Source organism: Rhinopithecus bieti, unplaced genomic scaffold (assembly GCF_001698545.2).
Source record: "Rhinopithecus bieti isolate Rb0 unplaced genomic scaffold, ASM169854v2 scaffold_13348, whole genome shotgun sequence".
Classification (NCBI taxonomy): domain Eukaryota; kingdom Metazoa; phylum Chordata; class Mammalia; order Primates; family Cercopithecidae; genus Rhinopithecus; species Rhinopithecus bieti.
The window spans coordinates 1,614,327-1,634,794 of NW_016808764.1; the positions used below are offsets into that span (position 1 = coordinate 1,614,327).

At 36.8% G+C, this 20,468-nt stretch overlaps 1 protein-coding gene across 1 annotated transcript in view; it reads right to left on the minus strand.

Annotated features, from left to right (window-relative positions):
- Window positions 1-15,979, minus strand: part of SHOC2 (SHOC2 leucine rich repeat scaffold protein) — a 67,859-nt gene extending 51,880 nt beyond the window's left edge. The window contains 1 exon segment of the mRNA XM_017887130.1: window positions 15,856-15,979. The gene's annotated coding sequence lies outside the window, so the exon portion shown is untranslated.
- Between the last annotated feature and the right edge of the window lie 4,489 nt (window positions 15,980-20,468).

Sequence of the window (20,468 nt, forward strand, 5' to 3'; positions counted from 1 at the left end):
AAGCCAGTAAAGGACTCCTGAAGGAGAAGAGGCTATGATTACAGTCATATTTTAACAAAATTTACCTGACACTGTTAAGAACGATTGTAAACAGTCAGGACTTCAGAAGGAAGGCAGAAAATTTAAAAAGCTAATAATTTCGTGTTCAATCAGTGCCAGACATTTTCAGCAAGAATCATCTGGGGAGCTTAGAAATCCTAGCCTCTAATCCAAGAATGCTAACAAAATAAATATCTGTGGTAGGGAACAGTGAGTTGTATGTTTAAAGAGTTTTCCAGGTGATTGTATGTAGAGGCAAATTTGAAAGTCACTGCAACAGTCCACGCCAAACATGATAAAGGTACAATCTAACTATTTTTAGCTACAGTATTTTGGAATTTTGTAGGTTCACTTTAGGTTGTCTCAATGTTTAGAGAAATGCTACTGGCATTTAATGGGCCAGGTCTGGAGATAAGAAGTATCCTTGCATACTGTACAACCTTCAAATACCTACAAATATTCAATCTATGTAACTAGGTGAAATACCTGTTTATAATTTTGAGCACCTTGAATCTAATTCCATTTTACACAAAAACTGCAGTACTTTTGCACTATTCTTTTAAGAGTTATTTGTTATTTCTGATGATCACTGATACTCATACTGATCTTGGTATCCGAGTCACAAATATAACACATCCGTATCAGTTTGCACTTCTAACAATCACATTCATGAGGACATATGTACAACCATTTGCTCTTCATTGCTTTCTGGTATCGTGCCTGAACACTTAAGTACTGAAACATAAAATGTATAATAAATTCTTCATTGTTTTCTAATATCATTGTGCCTAAGCATTTACATAACATACAAAATGTACAATATTTTTCTTATATATCTCCTTTAAGAAATTACATAGATTTTTAAAAATAATGTAGGTTACTATCATTTTAGAATAGTAAGGAACTGTTACAGAATGTTGCATAAATGGGATATTAGGTCTGATGTACTTGAGAACAATTGGTTTAAACTACAAAGGTACTAGGAAAACAGGAAAAATTCTAGAGACAGAAAGCAGCTGGGGATGAACAGGAGTAGAGAGGAGGAAGGGATTCAGGGTAATGTTTGAGTTGACAGCTTAAATCAGGTGGATGCAGCATGATTATTCAAGACAGGGAACATAGAAAAAAAGAAAATTAGTAAAATTTTGAACAAATTTATACTGAGATTCTAGTCTAGTCCACACTTGAAAATGTGATTTTAGAATAAAGGAGGAAGGTCTGGGCTAGAAATAAAGATACAGCTTTGGTGTCAACAGCAAAGGTTTGAAATGAGAATATCCACAAAATGCATGTAGAAGATGGTACTGGTACTCTGGGGAAGATAAATATTTAGAAATGGATGGATGGGCCAAGTGCAGTGGCTCATGCCTGCAATCCCAGCACCTTGGGAGGCCGAGGCAGACGGATCACGAGGTCAGGAGATGGAGACCATCCTGGCCAATATGGTGAAACCTGTCTCTACTAAAAATACAAAAATTAGCTGGACATGGTGGTGCACACCTGTAGTCCCAGCTACTCAGGAGGCTGAGGCAGAAGAATTGCTTGAACCAGAAGGCAGAGGTTGCAGTGAGCCGAGATCACGGCACTGCACTCCAGCCTGGCAACAGAGCGAGACTCCATCTCAAAAAATAAAAAAAAAAAAAGAGAAATGGATGGATGACAAAGCCCTCAAAGAGAAACAGAGGTACACATAAACTAGGAAAGGGTATTGTCAAAGCAGCAGCCAGTTCATCTATTTAAATTTTAGAAGGAAGGAGTAGTCAAAAATACGCAGCATACTGGGAGAAAACTTAGCCTTAGAGAAGAAGGATCTTTTTTCCTTTCAATTAAAAAATGAGAATGACCATTCAGGACATAGGCATGGGCAAGGACTTCATGTCTAAAACACCAAAATGCAACGGTCAAACAAAAGCCAAAATTGGAGCAAATGGGATCACATTAAGACCTAAAAGGAGCTTCTGCACAGCAAAAAGAAACTACCATCAGGATGTAACAGGCAACCTACAGAATTGGGAACGAGAATTTTTGCAATCTTTACTCTCTGACAAAGGGCTAATATCCAGAACCTAGACAACATAATTTACAAGAAAAAACAAACAACCCCATCAAAAAGGTGCGCCAAAAATGATGATGAACAGAACCATTTACTCAAAAGAAAGGACATTCCTATACAGCCACAGAACACGGATGAAAAAATGCTTATCATCCAACTGGCCATCAGAGAAATGCAAATCAAAACCACAGATGAGGATACGCAATCTCACACCACGTTTAGAATAGCCCAATCGGATTAAGAAAGTCAGGAAACAACAGGTGCTGGGAGCAGGATGTGGAGGACATAGAAACACTGTTTACACTGTTGGTGGGATTGTAAACTAGTGTCAACGCATTATTGGAAAAACAGTTATGGCGGATTCCTCAAGGACCTAGGAACCTTAGAAGGTACCATATGACCCGAGGCATCCCGAGTTACCTCGCGTATATACCCAGTAAGGGATTACAATTATGCTGTTATAAAGACCACCCATGGCAACATATGTTTATTGCGAGCACTATTCCACAATAGCAAAGACTGGAATCAACCAAATGTCCATCAGGTGACAGACCTGGATTAAGAAAATGTGGCAACCATATTACCACCGATGGAACACTATGCAGCCATAAAAAAGGATGAGTTTGAGTCCTTTGTAGGACATGGATGGCAGCTGGAAACCATCATTCTCAGGCACAACTATTGCAAGAACGCGGAAAACCAAACACCACCCATGTTCTTCACGCGATAGGTGGGAACTGAACAATGAGATCACTTGAACTCGGGAAGGGAAACATCACACACCAGGGCCTATCACGGGGAGGGGGGAAGGGGAGGGATTGCATTGGGAGTTATACCTGATGTAAATGACGAGTTGATGGGTGCTGATGAGTTGATGGGTGCTGACGAGTTGATGGGTGCAGCACACCAACATGGCACAAGTATACATATGTAACAAACCTGCACGTTATGCACATGTACCCTAGAACTTAAAGTATAATAAAAACAAACAAAAAAAAAGATAGGAGTTCAGAAAGCCACCAATATAAATAAAGTCTCCGAGGTTATTCAAGGAAAAAAAAAAATTAGAATGGATTCAGCTACAAACACGTTTTGTTTGAAGGGAAGAGGAATAAGAGAGTTAAGTGGGATTATCATCTCCAGTTACATACAGAATCATATTCGTTTGGTGAAACAGAAGCAAATTAATCTGCTGAGAGCAAGAAAGGCAGAGTTTGCTATGGGGTTGATGAAAGAAGTAAAAAGGAATGGATGAGGACATAGACCTGAGATAAATAAAATTGCTGAGTCTGATAAATTTTGATATCATTAATTTGTAGTGGCATCAATCTTCAAAACTGTATTTGGCAATCTAAATTGCATTCCTAAATTAATTTAAAGTTGAGGGGATTCACAGAGCAAGTGTGGCAGAACAATAAGGCACCAGACAGTACAGTTTGGGCTGGCAAGGAGAAAAAAGTGAACCTAATAAGCTATTCGTTTCTTAGATAATTAGAGGAAAAGGGAGAGATCAAGGAACTGGAAGAGTGACTTGGAAATTGTGGGGGTGGGGTGAGGGGGTGTCTTACCGATTAAGAATCTGATGTTCTTCCTGCAGAAGAATTTACATTTATCCACAAACATATAAACACGGCATTATACACACCAGGTAAAAAACTATGTTCAATTAAGTCAAAGAGTCGGTATAGCAGACGAGCATTAAAAAGCTAAAAAGATAGTAAATTATGACAAAACAAAGCAATAAGCTTTCAATCACAACAGTCCTAAGAATTTGAGATGTAAAGAAATGCGCTGATTTACTCAAGCGCATATTGGAGGCACTGAGTTGCTGAAACTAGAATACAGAACTATTGATATTCAGGGTACTATTCTAACCAATCTTGCTGACTACAATAACATATCTTATCTGATGAACCATTTGAATGGCATGAAAGCATGAAACAATACTACAACCAAAGGTACCCATTTATGAATATTGCTATTTCCAAACTTAAATACAAAGATCAGCAAATTATAGAAAGAAAATATCTATTAAGTTAATGTTGCCTTAGGACAAATGCCCAATAAAGAGCTTGTTTTCTTAATCTCCGAACAAAGTTCCACGTTCACCAGAAAAGGTACCCTGATGTCTAATTCTGCAGGTCAACTAAAATTTTTCTTTCAATTAAAGAGGCTACAAATATATCTAACTTTCTTACAAGAAGCAGCTACTTATAAGATATTGCACTGGCAATATATACACATTAAAAGGAATACTTTGTGGGTTTTTTGTGTTTTTTTTTTGAGACAGTCTCGCTCTGTCGCCCAGGCTGGAGTGCAGTGGCCAGATCTCAGCTCACTGCAAGCTCCGCCTCCCGGGTTTACGCCATTCTCCTGCCTCAGCCTCCCGAGTAGCTGGGACTACAGGCGCCTGCCACCACGCCCGGCTAGTTTTTTGTATTTTTTAGTAGAGAAGGGGTTTCACCGTGTTAGCCAGGATGGTCTCGATCTCCCGACCTTGTGATCCGCCCATCTCAGCCTCCCAAAGGGCTGGGATTACAGGCTTGAGCCATACTTTGTTATTTAAAAAAAGGATTTTGCCCACGGCCCAATCATTTATTTTTTCTTTTATTTCTCATAAACATGAAATACATAATGATTATATAAGGTAACAGAAGCAGACAATCTAAACCCAAGCAGATTAATATAAATGTAAGATTTAAAACATTCATGTTATACAAGACTATCATTTTTTAACATGTAAGAAGAGTTTTCAAACTGGAAAAGTCTTAAACTTTTATTCCACAATTTCAACATATTTTAGGACAAGGAGTGCTGCTGTGAAAACAAAGGTTTTTTAAAAGCAGCAAAGTATCACAGGACATTAGGCAAAGAAGCAGAATTGCAAGCAGTTATATCCAAAGAAGCAGAGTGGTCTTAAGGTATAAAATGTTGTCAGGAGTTTGAGACCTGCCTGGCCAACATGGTGACACCCAGTCTCTACCAATAATACAAAAAAAAATTAGCCAGGTGTGCTGGCGCGCACCTGTGATCCCAGCTACTCGGGAGACGGAGCTGGAGAATCACTTGAACCCTGGATGCAGAGGCTGCAGTGAGCCGAGACTCCAGGCACTCCAGGTGGTGTGCAATGAGCGCCACTGTACTCCAGCCTGCGTGACAAGAGTGAAACTCCATTTCAAAAAACAAAAAAACAAAAACATGAAATGTAAAAAACCTGTTGGATGCACAGGAGTCATTTCAGGCAGTTAGGCACATGCAGATAGCAGAGGAAGCTATTACAGGTGACTCTGCAAAGCCTACACTTTAATTCTCTACATGTGTCAGTGCATGTGCTACCCATACATAGCCATGTATTTGGGTTGCGTGATCCATGTACTTAAAAAGCATATATTTAATAAGGTTTCCATCATTTACAACTCTGTCATATCTTCCAATTTTGATGACAATGACCTTTAAATTATCTGAAATTATTTTATTTGCTTAACTGTTCCTTATGCCTTTATACCCTTCCTTCCCCCTAACTCTTCAATGAGAACAGGAACTTTGTTCAGTATTGAATGAACATTGTAATATCAGAAAATAAAACATGTAATTAAGTCTCATATTTCCATTTCTACTCTAGAACAATGTGCTTTAGTAAAGAAGAAATTATAATATTTTGGTTGAAACAAAAATTACAGAAAACAGAGCAATGACATAAAGTCACATTATGTATTTCTTGGTTAAAAGATTCTGTTTTCCCCCTGAATTCCCTTTCACACTACAGATTAACAGATGTCCCACACATGATATCGCAAGTAATAATTTATTAAGTCAGCAGTTAATGAGTTTACACAAAACTCTGCATACAGAGACCTCAATAAATGTCTTTTAAACTGAACTGAGATAATCAATAGATTTTCCCCCAATCTCTCTAAAAACCTCCTACCTTATTTGCATCAGACTTGATTTCCTTCCCAATCAGATCTTTATCCCAAACTGCTCCATTTCAGTAAAAGACAACATTCGATTAAGCAAGAAACTTAAGAAACTTAAGAGTTATTCCTATTCCTCCTTCATTTCCCATATCCAAACCTTTGGCAAGCATGGTGGAGTCTAGTAAAAATGAATCACAAATCGTCTACTCTCCACATTCATTGCCTTCACTGTACTCCAGGCTCTCATCATCTCTCTCTTGAACTACCTTGTCTCCTACCTTGGCCTGCTGATTCCCACATACTTTAAATCCATCCTCCAAAAAGTGAACAAAGCACTTTTTATCCAGATAGTTCACATTACTCTCCTGCTCAAATTCTCTAATGGCTTTCCACTGTAAGCAGCACAAAATGTTACAGAGGACCAGAAATGGCTAATTTTTCAAACATTAATTAGAAGAAAAGACATCTTAGAGTTGTTCCATTAAATCTCAAAATGAACATATTTTAGGAAAAGGTTTCCCTGCCTGTCTCTTCAAACTTATCTCTTATCAATCTCTCATTGGCTTACTATTCCCCAGTCACACTGCTCTTTCTGTTCCTTGAAAACACCAATTTCTTTCCCACCTCAAGTACTTGTCCCTGTTGCCTCTGCCTGGAATGTTCTTCCCCTATTTTCACACGGCTGACTCTTACTAATATTTAGGACTCACCTCAAGCTTCAGCCCTTAAATAAAGCCTTCTCTGACCATCTACCCTGTTTTATTTTCTTCAAAACATTTATTAGTATATGAAATTACTTTACTCTTTTATGTTTATTTGCTTATGATACATCCCATTTCCCTGCAAGAATGTAAGCTCTGTAAGACTTCCTTCCCTAAGATAAGAGACCTTGTCTGTCTTGTTCACAGATACATTGTTAACATCTGTATCAGTGCCTGTTTTATAGTAGTTGATTAGTACCTATATTAAAATAACAAGATATTTAAACTTTAAATTCAAAGGCACTTTTAATTTCAAAGTGATTTGAGAATCTGCTGCAAAGAAACTAGCTGATACTACCCCTTTATTTTGATGCTAATATAAACATTTATCATATAATTAGGTAGTGAATGAGATGATTCTAGATAACCAAGTCTTCTGATTCCATAGTCAATATACCCCTGCCACCCTAACCATGCTGCCTCTCTCATGTTAAAAAATGTAGTATCAGAAAATAAAACATGCAATTAATTCAAATATTTCAATTTCTATTCTAGGACAATATCATTTAGTAAAAAAGAAATTGAATTTGTAATATTTAATATTAATGTAAGTAAATATTTTAACTTAATAGTATATACTGTGACACTAAATTGGAATATAAACATTAACAAATTATACATAAAACAATGGACATTTTCCTTTAAAAGAAGCAAACAACAGCTTTTCTGAAGACAAATTATTTAGAATACAAGTATAATTTTCAACAAATTGTTGGACAACGAAAACTAAATTAGTGCTTATAGACAAGCCAAATTAGAAAATAAAATGATCGAAGACAGATGACTTCACTTAGGTTAAATACATTAAAAGTAATAATTATATATAATTAAAATGAGTTTCTCCTTTTATATTATAGAAGAGGTATCACCGGATATCCATTTTTAAAGTATATTTCCTTTTCTATTCCCCCCAATCCATCAAATATGTGGCATAAGATGGTAGGTTTAAATATATATATACACATCAAACATATCAAAATATATATATACACATATGTGTATGTGTGTATATACACATATATCAAAGATTTACTGTAACTATATACAAGTTATACAATCCATCAACTGTGCTCCTTGGTGTTACCCAATGAGATGAAAACTATGTTCACAGAAAAACTTGTACACAGATGTTTACGGCAGCTTTATAATTGCCCAAACTTAGAGGCAACCAAGATGTCTTTCAATGGGTGAATGAATAAACTGTGGTACATCATAAAAAATACAATATTAATGAGCGCTAAAATGAAATGAGCTATCAAGCCACAAAAAGACACATTTTAAATGCATTTTAAAAGAATTTTAAATGCACATTTCTAAATGAAAGAAGCCAATCTGCAGAGGCTACATACTGTATGATTCCAACTATGAGACTTTCTGGCAAAGATAAAACGGAGAAAATAAAAAGATCAGTGATTCTGATCATTAGAGAAACGCAAATCAAAACTACAATGAGACACCATCTCACACCAATCAGAATGGCGATTATTAAAAAGTCAGGAAAAAATAGATGCTGGCAAGGCGGTGAAGAAATAGGAACACATTTAAACTGTTGGTGGGAATATAATTTAGTTCACCCATTGTGGAAGACAGTGTGGTAATTCCTCAAGGATCTCAGGAAATACCATCTGACCCAGCAATCCCATTACTGGGTATATAGCCAAAAGAGTATAATAAATCATTCTATTATAAAGACACACGCACACATATGTTTATTGCAGCACTATTTACAACAGCAAAGACTTGAAACCAACCCAAATGCCTATCAATGACAGACTGGATAAACAAATGTGGTACATATATACCATGGAATACTATGCAGCCACAAAATAGAATGAGCTCACGTCCTTTGCAGGAACATGGATGAAGCTGGAAGCCATCATCTTCAACAAACTAACACAGGCACAGAAAACCAAACATTGCATGTTGTCACTCATAAGTGGGAATTGAACAATGAGAACACATGGACACAACACAGGGAGGGGAACAACACACACCAGGGCCTGCTGCGGGGTCGGGGGCAAGGGGAGGGAGGGCATTAAGACAAACACCTAATGCATCCAGGGCTCGAAACCTAGATGATGGGTTCATCGGTGCAGTAAACCATGATGGCACATGTATACCCATGTAACAAATCTGCACATTCTGCACATGTATCCTGGAACTTAAACTTTAAAAAAAAAAAAAAATCAGTGATTGCTAGGGGTTGGGGAAGTAAGGATGAATAGGTGGAACACAGGAATTCTCAAGGCAGTAAAGCAATTCCCTATGATACTATAGGGATAGCTGCATGTCATTACACATTTGTCAAAATCCATTGAACCTACAACAATAAAAACCGTAATGTAAACTATGCGCTTTCGGCGATAATACGTTAATGCAAGTTCATCAATAATAATCAATGTGCTTACTCTGATGCAAGATGGTGGTGACAGGGAAGACTTCGCTTGCAGGGTGGAAAAGGGAATATATGGGAACTCTACTTTCAACTCAATTTTGCTATGAACCTAAAATTTATCTAAAAGTGAAGTCTGTATTTTAAAAATGTAACTGGAAAAAATCACTTAAAACACTGCTTTATTAAAAGTTGAAAAACCAAAATGTAAAGGCAAAAAATTAAGGTTTACAAACTAGTATGAAAGAGGGCAATATTTAAGAGAAACTAGTAGTCTCATTGTCTGTAACAATCTACAGAGGACCTCTTAAGCCTCTCCTAACTCAAGAATAAAAACAGCCCTATGCCTATAAGTTTTAATCAATTGAAAAAACATTATTAGGCCAGGTGTGGTGGCTCACACCTGTAATCCCAGTAATTTAAGAGCCTGAGGCAGGCGGATCACTTGAGGTCAGGAGTTCAAGACCAGCCTGGCCAACGTGGTGAAATCCCATCTCTACTAAAAATACAGAAAAATTAGCCAGGCATGGCTATAATCCTAGTTACTCGGGAGGCTGAGGTAGGAGGATCGCTTGAACCCAGGAGGTAGAGGTTGCAGTGGGCCAAGATCAGATCATGCCACCGCACTCCAGCCTGAGTGACAGAGCAAGGCTCCATCTAAAAAAACAGAAGAAGAAAGAAAAAGAAAAAAGATATTATGAATACCTATGTATCAGAAATCCTCTCTTTTTGCAAAATAATTCCTATAAAAGTCTGAACAGAAAATGTAAAATATCGGGGAGGGAGGAAGACAACTTTTAAAAGTTCTAAATCTCTAATTAGGTAACAGACTTGGGTTAACACTTTTACCTAAAATCTCATCACTATAAAGTGAAATTAGAATTAAAACAGTCTGACATCAGCAATTAGAGGACTGAAACCTTTCTGAATGACTTGCTACAAAATATAAGATGATCTGTTCCTTTCCATTCTACTGGTTTTGGTATTTTATGTCTCAGTTCAAATCCCAATTCTATCTGCATAAGATCTTAGATATTTCTATAAATTCAGTTTTCCTAGGTGAGCTATTTTTTCACTACTGATTATCAGAAGAGAAAAATTTCCCACAATAAAATCAGAAGCAACGTCATGCATAGAATTTAAAAAATAAAAAGACCTTTGGTATCTAGTACAATCAACTATTCTACAGATGAACTGATCTGTGCTCAGTTATGGGGTCAATTAGTGGCAGAGGCAGGAATGAACCAAATTGTTCTAACTTCACAGTGCTCTGCTATCTCATCCTACCTCCTCCAAATGATGTTATTTCCACTTACAACACATCAAATTACTTGAGTGACTATAAATTCTCTCATTCATAAATATACAAAAAAAGTTACTAAAATCATTTGCAAGACTCAAGAACAAGTATTTGTATTTTCCCAAAGTTAGGTGCCATGTTAACTTTAATGAATCATAATTGACAAATAAAAAGTGAATATATTAAGGTGTACAATGTGATGTTCTGATACACATACATAATGTGAAATGAATACCACAACTGAATTAACATATCCACTAACACACAGAATTATTTGTGTGAGAACACTGATACACTTTCTTAGCAAATTTCCACTAAAAGACACAGCATTAACTATAATCATGCTGTACATCAGATCTCCAGAACTTATCCATCCTAAAAAATGGAAACTTTGTACCCTTTGACCAACATTTCCCCCATTATCTCCAATCCCCAGAAACCACTATTCTGCTCTCTGCTTCCATGAGTTCCACATTTTAAAATTCCACATGTAAGTGACATCAAACAGTATTTGTCTTTCTGTGTCTGGCTTATTTCACTTAGCATATCAGCCTTCAGGCTCATCCACATTGTCACCAATATCAGGATTTCCTAGATTTGAAGGCTGAATGTCACATTTTCTCTTTGTATTCCTCCATCAATGAAGACATAGGTTGATTTCATATCTTGGTTATTATAAACAATGCTTCAATGAACATGGGAATGTAGATATCTCACAACATAATAATTTCACTTCCTCTAGATATATACCAAGAAGTCAAAGAAATGAGATTGATGGATCATATGAAAGTCATCTTTTTAGTTTTTTGATGAAACTCCATACTATTTTTCAGTATGTGGATGTACCAAGTTATGATGATGTAAAAGAGTTCTATTCTCTCTTATCCTTACCAACACTTACAGTCTTACTATCGTCTTTTGGATAATAGGTATGAGGTAACATCTAACAGGTGTGAGGTGACATCTCATTGTGGTTTTTATTTGCATTTCCCTGATGATTAATGATGTTAGGCATTTTTTTCACATACCTGATGTACATTGTATGTGGTCTTTTGAAGACTATCCACGCAAGTCCTTTGTCCATCTTAAAAAATTGGGTTGTTCTTGTAATCATTGAGTTCTTAAATATATTTTGGATATTAAATCTTTATCAAATGTATGGTTTGCAAATATTTTCTCCTATTCTGTCAATTATTGTTCACTCTATTGATCGTTTCCTTTGCTGTGCCAAAGCTTATTCAGTTGATGCAATACCATTTCTCTATTTTCGCTTTTATTCCTCATGCTTTTGGGGCCACATCGAAAAAATCACTGCCCTGACCAATGTCAATAAACTTTTCCCTTTGTTTTCTTCTAGTAATTTTACAGTTTTAGCTCTTTAAGTCTTTAATCTATTTTCAGTTGATTTTTGCATATGGTGTAATGATTTTCATGTGAGTTTTTATATATAGTACAGGAATGAAATTTTTATGCTCATGCTTCTGCATATGGATATTGTTTTTCCAACACCATTTATTGAAGAAACTATCCCTTCCCCATTGTGTGTTCTTGACATCTTTGTTAAAGATCGACTGACGATACACATGGTACAAGCTTTCTGTTCTGTTCTACCAGTCTTTACCTCTGGTTTTATGCCAGTACCACACCATTTGGATTGCTAGGTTTGTAGTATACTTTGAACAATTCTGGAGGCATCGGGTAGTACGATGCTTCCAAAATTGTTCTTGCTATGGCTGCTTGGAGTCTTTCGTGGTTACATACAAATTTTAGGATTGCTTTTTCTATTTCTATAATACTGTAGGATCTTTAAAGAAAAAAAAAAACTTTTAAAAAAACTGTCTCTTGATCAGAGAACTTAATCCATTTACATTTAAAGTAATTGTGGATAAAGACTTAACAATGTCATTTTGTTGTTTTCTGACTATTTTGTAGTTCCTCTATTTTTTCATCCTCTTAATGTCTTCCTTTGTGATTTGATTTTTTTTTTTTTTTTTTTTTTTTTGGTAGTTATATGCTTTTTCTTTATCTTTTGTGTATTTACTACAGGGGTTTCTCTCCACACGATGTATATAAGACGTCTTATAGTTATAATAGTCTGTTGTTAGGCTGATAAAAATTTAATTTCAATCACATACAAAAACTCTAACTTCTCCACACCCTCTCCAAGTTTACATTATTGAGGACACAATTTATATCTTTTTATATTATATATCTATCAACAAATTATCATAGCTAAAGCTTTATTTTGTTCCTTTGATGGTGTCACGCTTCCCTGATCATTTGAGATCCTTATGGACTTGCACGGGTTTCTACATATTTGAAGAAGTAGGCACCTCTCCAGACTTTAAAGAGGAGCTTAAACATAGGAAGCCCTTTACCAGTCAGCCTGTCCAGAGATTGTGGACAGTATGGCTAGCATTGTCCATGAGCAGGCTTGCTGCTTGCCTTCTCCAGTAGGCTAGCCTCAGTTACCAGGTTCGCAAGGGTGGGTCTGGAGACTGGTTCTGTGGGATCTGGCCTGGTGCCCTGGGTCCACGGTGCCAGCCTGGCACTGGGTTTCATTGAGGTGGTTCTAGTGCTGGGGTTCACAGTAAAGTTGGGTGCTCACTTGACTCTCCTTCCTGCACTTGGAGGGTATCTTTCTCCATACTGTGCTGCACAGGCTTGGGAAGGGATGAAACAATTAATGTGAAACTGTCCTTCCTAACATCTTCAATGCATCATTTTTGTATCTATGCTACACCCGGGTGCTACAATCTATCATTTGGAATCCTTAGCTCTTGTGAAGGTATTTTTGTCTATGAATGGTTATCCCAAATGTTTCTGTGAAGAAACAAATGCTGAAAACTACTATTCTGACATTTTGCTAACATCGCTCTTTCTATTTAACTTGTAAGTATGATGAAGTCACTCCCTTGCTTAAAAAGTCTGATGCCATCCCATCTTTCAAAATAAAAGGCAAGTCCTTACTCCAACCTCTAAGACTCCACATGATCTAGCCCCTACTCCTCTAGCTTTTCTCCAACTCTCCCTGCTAGGTACTTGCATTCCATTCACATTAATTTTGCTTTTCTCTGAATGCAGACCTACATTCTCACACATTAGGTCTCTGTTCTAGCGATTCCATCTGCATATATATAGCCCTTTCTCTCAAATATCATTGTTTGTTCCCTGCTCAAATATCTCATTCTTGATCTACATATAAAATAGAAATGTCTCTTTCCTATTATTTTTACCCTGCTTCATTTTTCTTCACAACATTTACTACCTGATAAAATATATTTACTTATTTATTTTGTCTATCATCTCCCTCTCCTCTATGAAAGTGAAATCTGTGAAAGCAGGGGCTTCTGACTATTTGGTTTGCAGCTGTATATTCAGAGCCTAGAACCTGGCCAATACTAGATGTCTAAGAAATGGTTACTACATGAATAAAACAACAAATTAATATATCTAGATATAATTTTTTAGAATAAATTTCTTCTTTAAGAAATATAAACGATCAGCTTCAAAATATGATATCTCAGTAAAACAAAACTAAAATGAAAATATAGAAGGCATAGTATAGAATTATGTTATTCCCATTCCCATACCCATCAGAAGCTACCACTACAATAATAAGATATCAAGGATTTCACTGAGTGATATCATGATTATACTATTCAAACTTAAGAGATTTTTATTTGATTAACATATCCTACTCAGGGCCTGAGTAGGATGAAAAGGACAATCCCACAAAGATGCAGTTCTGTGTAGGGTATCAGTCAGAACAGGAAGAGATAAACACTGACATATTATGGTAACCCACAAGAGGTTTAAGAGGCCAACTGGGATACGGTGGGTATGCTCATAGGAAGACAGCTCAACCTAGAGAATCAGAACCTGATTGGGGGTGAGAAGAACATCCACAGGTAGTGAAGAACCACAGTGTGATACTGGAGTCTAGGAGAGTAAGGAAGATTTCTACATGATAGGCTTGATGATTAAAGGGGAGGCTGAACATCATGAACAGTTAAGACTTCAAGTAAGGTGAAGAAGGCATTCACACAGAGGGTAAGCCTAGCATGGAGAGTCAGAGTCTGAGCGGGGTTGGGGTGGAGATAGGGAGAGTCAAACATGGAGGTCTGTCAGTATGGAATGCCAAAGCCCAAGTGGAGGCGACATCACAGAAAACAGCAGAGTAAAGATCTCTAAAAATTCTCTCTTCAACAAAAGCACTAAGAAAACTGGAAAATATAGTCAGAATCACCTTTATCAGAACTCTAAAATTAATAAAAGCTTGCATCCAAGTCGCATTTATTTTTAAAAAGCTTAATCTCAGTAAGAATGATGAGTTTTCTAACATTTTAACTTGCCCTAGACCCATCCCTTGCTCTCCGGATCCACAGTAGTCTCGAAGAAATGACAGCTCACATTCCCAGTGCACTCTAGAAGCTACCTTAAAAAGCAGCAAGAGTTGTAGCTCATTCAAAGCTTCATTTCCCCCCAAATTACTACTTGACTGATCTTGTTTCCAGGAAGACCCTATTTGCAATGTGACCTGACTCAGAGCTTGCACAATGCAAAACGACTTGTCCCCAGGGAGATATTCATTGAAAAAAATTACAAGAAAGTGTTTTATACCACATCTACTTGAAGCAGTGAATAACAGTTGGAGCAAAAGACTAAAATCTTAAAACAAAAAGCTGAGAATGAAATACCCATAGGGACTTTGAAAAGTTCTGACATATTACTGGGAATCTAGAAGATCATATACATGCTTAAGGCTGTGTGCATGCTCAATAAAGACCTGAAAAGGCCCTAAGCTTTGACGCTCTGCACAAGCAGGACATAAGGACAAGGCAGAGTTGCCAACTACCCAGCTGAGTGTTGAAGGCATGCCCCAACACACACACAGAGAATTCTCTGGCAAAGACTAGGAGATTTACTGGTTCCAGGCATGTAAAGAAATCTTTGTCCAGTCATTAGCAACAACTAAGCTAACCAACTAGTGACTGAATGATCTACTGAGGTAGTCACACACATCAAATAGAGTTTGCAGAATTAATTCACAAAAGTAATTAAATGAAGAACCAACTACAAGTATTCCAACAAACCCTGGAGAGAGGGCAAAATGTGCTTTTCATAGTTGCCAAATTATTTTAAGTTTCCACTATTTTGACATTTTTATGCTAATAGAATGTCCACATTATTTCAAAGATCATTTATCATTTAAAATGTCCAAATGTAATTTTCAACAAAAAATTTTAAGATAGATAGGCAAAGAAACAAGAAAATATGAACCATACACAGGAAGAAAAGCAAATAACAGAAACTGTCCCTGAGGAAATTCAGATATTGGACTTATTAAACACTTCTAAGTTGGCTTTTTTTTTTGGCTCAAAGATACATACTTTTTATTTGTGATCTGAATAATCTTCATCTTCCACTGTAGGCAGAAGGAGCACACATAAAGGTAGGATCCATAGATTTTCACTGGATAATGGTAAAATGTAACAGGGCCTGGATAAGTACCAACTTCAAAATAAAAAGCAGAAAATAGTATCACAACGGAATATCCTAAGAATGGATATAACAATATATCATGGAACAAGGAGCTTATGAACTTTGTAACATGTCACATTTCAGATTTCATAATAAATTTTCCATGGTATGTTTTTGTCATTCTCAGTTTTTCTATAAGAACAAAAAGGCGGGGAGATAACAGGCAGGTTTTCCTTTGAGACGAGCAAGGAGGAGGAGACTGGTGAGATCAAATCCAATCCGTAGCCACATGGGGCAAAGTTGGGGCAAAAGAGGATCTGAAATGATAATAGGTGGAAGAAGTGTGCTAAAAGAGTTGGTAGAAAGATTCTGGGTTGCCAAGAAGAAAAGGAGAACGCAGACTGTTAAAATTGATCCATAAAAGGCCAATGTGACTTTCCCTGACCAGAATTCTTAATTCCATTCTTACTGCCTCAAGATTAACTTCCTTGTTTAGATATAGGAAAATAAGTTCTCAATTTGACAAACACAAGTTACTCACTCTTAATATTTAACATAGTGAGACTACTTTTTGTTGTGTGTGTGTTTTTTTTTTAATGAGATGGAGTTTCATTCTTTTCATCCAGGCTGGAGTGCAGTGGCTCGATCTCAGCTTACTGCAAACTCCTCCTGCCGAATTTAAGCAATTCTCCTGCCTCAGCCTCCCGAATAGCTGCGATTACAGGAGTACACCACCATGCCCGGCTAATTTTTTTGTATTTTTAGTAGAGATGGGGTTTCACCATGTTGGCCAGGTTGGTCTCGAACTCCTGACCTCAGGTGATACACCCGCCTTGGCCTCCCAAAGTGCTAGGATTACAGGCGTGCGCCACCGTGCCTGGCCGTGAGACTACTTTTTGTTCTCTAGTGAGTCAGCAAGGTTTCAGTGTTCCAGCAGGACAACTCAGCCATTTATTACTGATCAAGCCATAGAGTTGAAGACACAGGCTCACAGAAGGTTGTGATAGCTCATGTTCACTTAGGTAAAAGTTGTAAATGAAAATTTAAAATCCAATTTCCTGTAAGTTATCTATTTTAAAAATGTTCAATGAACTAAAGGAAAACACGCCTATAGAACTAAAGGAAGGTATAAGGACAATGTCTCACCATATAGGGAATATCAATACACAGATATAAGTTGTTTTTAAAAGAACCAAATAACCTGGAGTTGAAAGTGCAATCACTGAATTGGAAAACTCACTAGAAGTGGTCAACAGCAGAGATGAGCAGGAAGAAGAAAGAAACAGCAAAGCTGAAGATAAGTCAATTGATATTATCCAGTCTGAGGAACAGAAGAAAAAAAAAAGAATAAAGAAAAAGAAATGGAGCCTCAGAGATCTGTGGAATATCATCAAGTGAACTAACATACTTACAATGGGAGTCCCAGAAGGAAAGAAGGAAAAGAAATAATGGTTGAAAACATCTCAGTTCTGAAGAAAAGCATCAATCTACACATTTTAGAAGCTTAACTCCAAGCAAGATAAATTCAAAGAGAATCCACATGAAGGCAGATGATTATCAAACTGCTGATAGACAGAATTTTTTTTTTTTTTTTTTTTTTTGAGACGGAGTCTGGCTCTGTCGCCCAGGCTGGAGTGCAGTGGCCAGGTCTCAGCTCACCACAAGCTCCGCCTCCCGGGTTCCCGCCATTCTCTTGCCTCAGCCTCCCGAGTAGCTGGGACTACAGGCGCCCGCCACCTTGCCCGGCTCGTTTTTTGTATTTTTTTAGTAGAGACAGGGTTTCACCGTGTTAGCCAGGATGGTTTCGATCTCCTGACCTAGTGATCCGCCCGTCTCGGCCTCCCAAAGTGCTGGGATTACAGGCTTGAGCCACCGCGCCCGGCCCAGAATTCTTTATCTTAGAAAACTGAGGATGAAAAAACCGAAAACAAAGGCAACAAGAGATGTGACTCATCATGTACAAGAGATACTAAATATTAACATTTAATTTCTCATCAGAAAATATAAAGGCCAAAAGGCAGTGGGATGACATATTCAAAGTTCTAAAAGTATTTTTTTAAATTGTCTAAAAGGAATTCTATATCCATAAAAACTATCCTTCAAAAATGAAGGTAAAAGGAAGACATTACCAGATAAGCAAAAACTCAAAAGAACTCATTGCTAACAGACCTGCCCTATTAGAAATACTAAAGTGAGTACTTTGGGTTGAAATGGAAGGACACTAGAAAGTAATTCAAATATACACGAAGAAAAAAATCATAAAAGAAAAAAACCAATACACTGCACTTCATCAAAAATAAAAAGTTTTGCACCACAAATGATCTTGTTAAGAGAATGAAAAAAAACAAGCTATACAGACTGGGAGAAAATATTTGAAAACCATGTATTCGACAAATGCCTTACAGTTAAACATAAAAAGAACTCTCAAAACTCAACATTAGGCCAGGCACAGTGGTTCATGCCTCACTTTGGGAGGCTGAAGCAGGTGGATCACTTGAGGCCAGGAGTTCGAGACCGGCCTGGCCAACATGGTGAAACCCCGTCTCCACTAAAAATACAAAAATTAGCCGGGCATGGTGGTACATACCTGTAATCCCAGCTACCTGGGAGACTGAGGCACCAGAATTACTTGAGTCTGGGAGGCGGAGGTTGCAGTGAGACAAGATCGCACCACTACACTCCAGCCGGGGCGACAGAGGAAAATGCTGTCTCAAAAAACAAACAAAAAAAAAAAAAACAAAAAAAAAACCCTCAACATTAATAAAAGAAATAATACAAGTAGAAAATGGGCAAAACACTCAAGCAGATATTTCACAGAAGAGGAGATACAGAAAACAAGTATGTTCAAGTAAGATGTTCAGTATCATTAATCAATAGGGAAATGCAAATTAAAATCACAATGACAGATCACTACAAACCTATCAGAACTTAGGAAAAAAAAGTGAGAGATGGGGAGAGAGAAATAACTTAAATACCAACTATTTTAAAAATTAGTTGGGTATGGTGGCATGTACCTGTAGTCTCAGATACTTGGGAGGCTGAGGTGGAAGGACTGCTTGAGCCTAGGAGGTGGAGGTTGCAGTGAATAGAGATTGTGCTAACTGCACTCCAGTCTGGGCAACAGAGCTAGACCCTGTCACGGAAAAAAAAAAAAAAAAAAAAAACAACCAACACAAACACCACTATTTTGTCTTTCCTCAGGAAAGACAAATGTGTGTGGTCAATCCACAGAAAGAGTGTGTGAATCATTTTTCAACATATCCAAACATCCTATAAAATGTATACCAGTTATCCAAGTGGCCAGGTTGAGTGGATGGTGACAGTTCCTCAATTTGTTAAAAGAAAAAATCTAAATTAAAGACAACAGAAAACCATTAAATAAGAGAGGAACTGATAAAATCATCACAGTAAATAAAGATGACAAGAAACAGAATCAGTAAATTAAAATGTTCATAAATGTGCTGTAATACCTAAGCAGCACCTGAATAATTTGTTAATATAACCTCCATATAAAATTGTATAACTATGAATAATTGAATTTACATACATGATACATGCAAAATCACATGTATTACACTTTCAGCATTTACAGGACTTTGAATGGATATTTTTAATATACACTATTTTCACATATATGCTGACTTTTGAACCTAACCCTAAAGATGTGCCTTCTTCCTAATATGATTCATTTCTTTTCTAAGAAAAATATAAAGTATGTGAGAGTTATGCATCTCTGAAAGAGGCACAGAAGAAGAAACAGAAGAACATGCACCACAATTAATATAAAGATTAGACACATAAACCCCAAGAAACTTTGATGAAACAAGATTAGGAAAGGCAGCACTGCTTTCCAGTCTTGGCAAACTGAGTAAAATGAGTGGCCCACAAAATACACAAAATCCACATGTCTATCTCAAAAAAAACTTTTCTCCTATCATTTCAGTCCTGATTCTATAGATAGCACTAATAATTTTTATCATTCTGGTAGTTAAAAGAGAAATTTATTCCAATAATACATTATGTCTAAATGCATAATTCATATAACCAAGAAGCCAATTATTTTCAACCAAGAAGCCAATTATATATAACCAAGAAGCCAATTATCTTTCTGAAAAGTATGTTAAAAATATATATATTCTATAAATTTAAATTCAGTACCTTAGAGATTAACTTCATAGTCATTTAAGTCCACTTTTCCATTAATAGTAGGAAAATATTTCCACAACTGACCAATAGGAAGGGATGATGTAGCTCAGTTGAGAAAAGAATCCGACTCATCCATTCTTGGCCTGTGCACCAATTCTTAAAAACTAGCACTGATTATTCCTTAGTATAATATTGGTAAGGGTACATGCTTATTTTAAAACTACTCTTTCTCTTGCCTAGCAGAAAAATAATTCAGAGAAGTGAGGGGGAAACTAGATGTCTAGAAACTTGAGTTCTACATATATTAAAGTTGACATACCTCATAATCTAACATCAAAGATGACTTGATATCTTACCTCAATTCTCATGCTAAGTG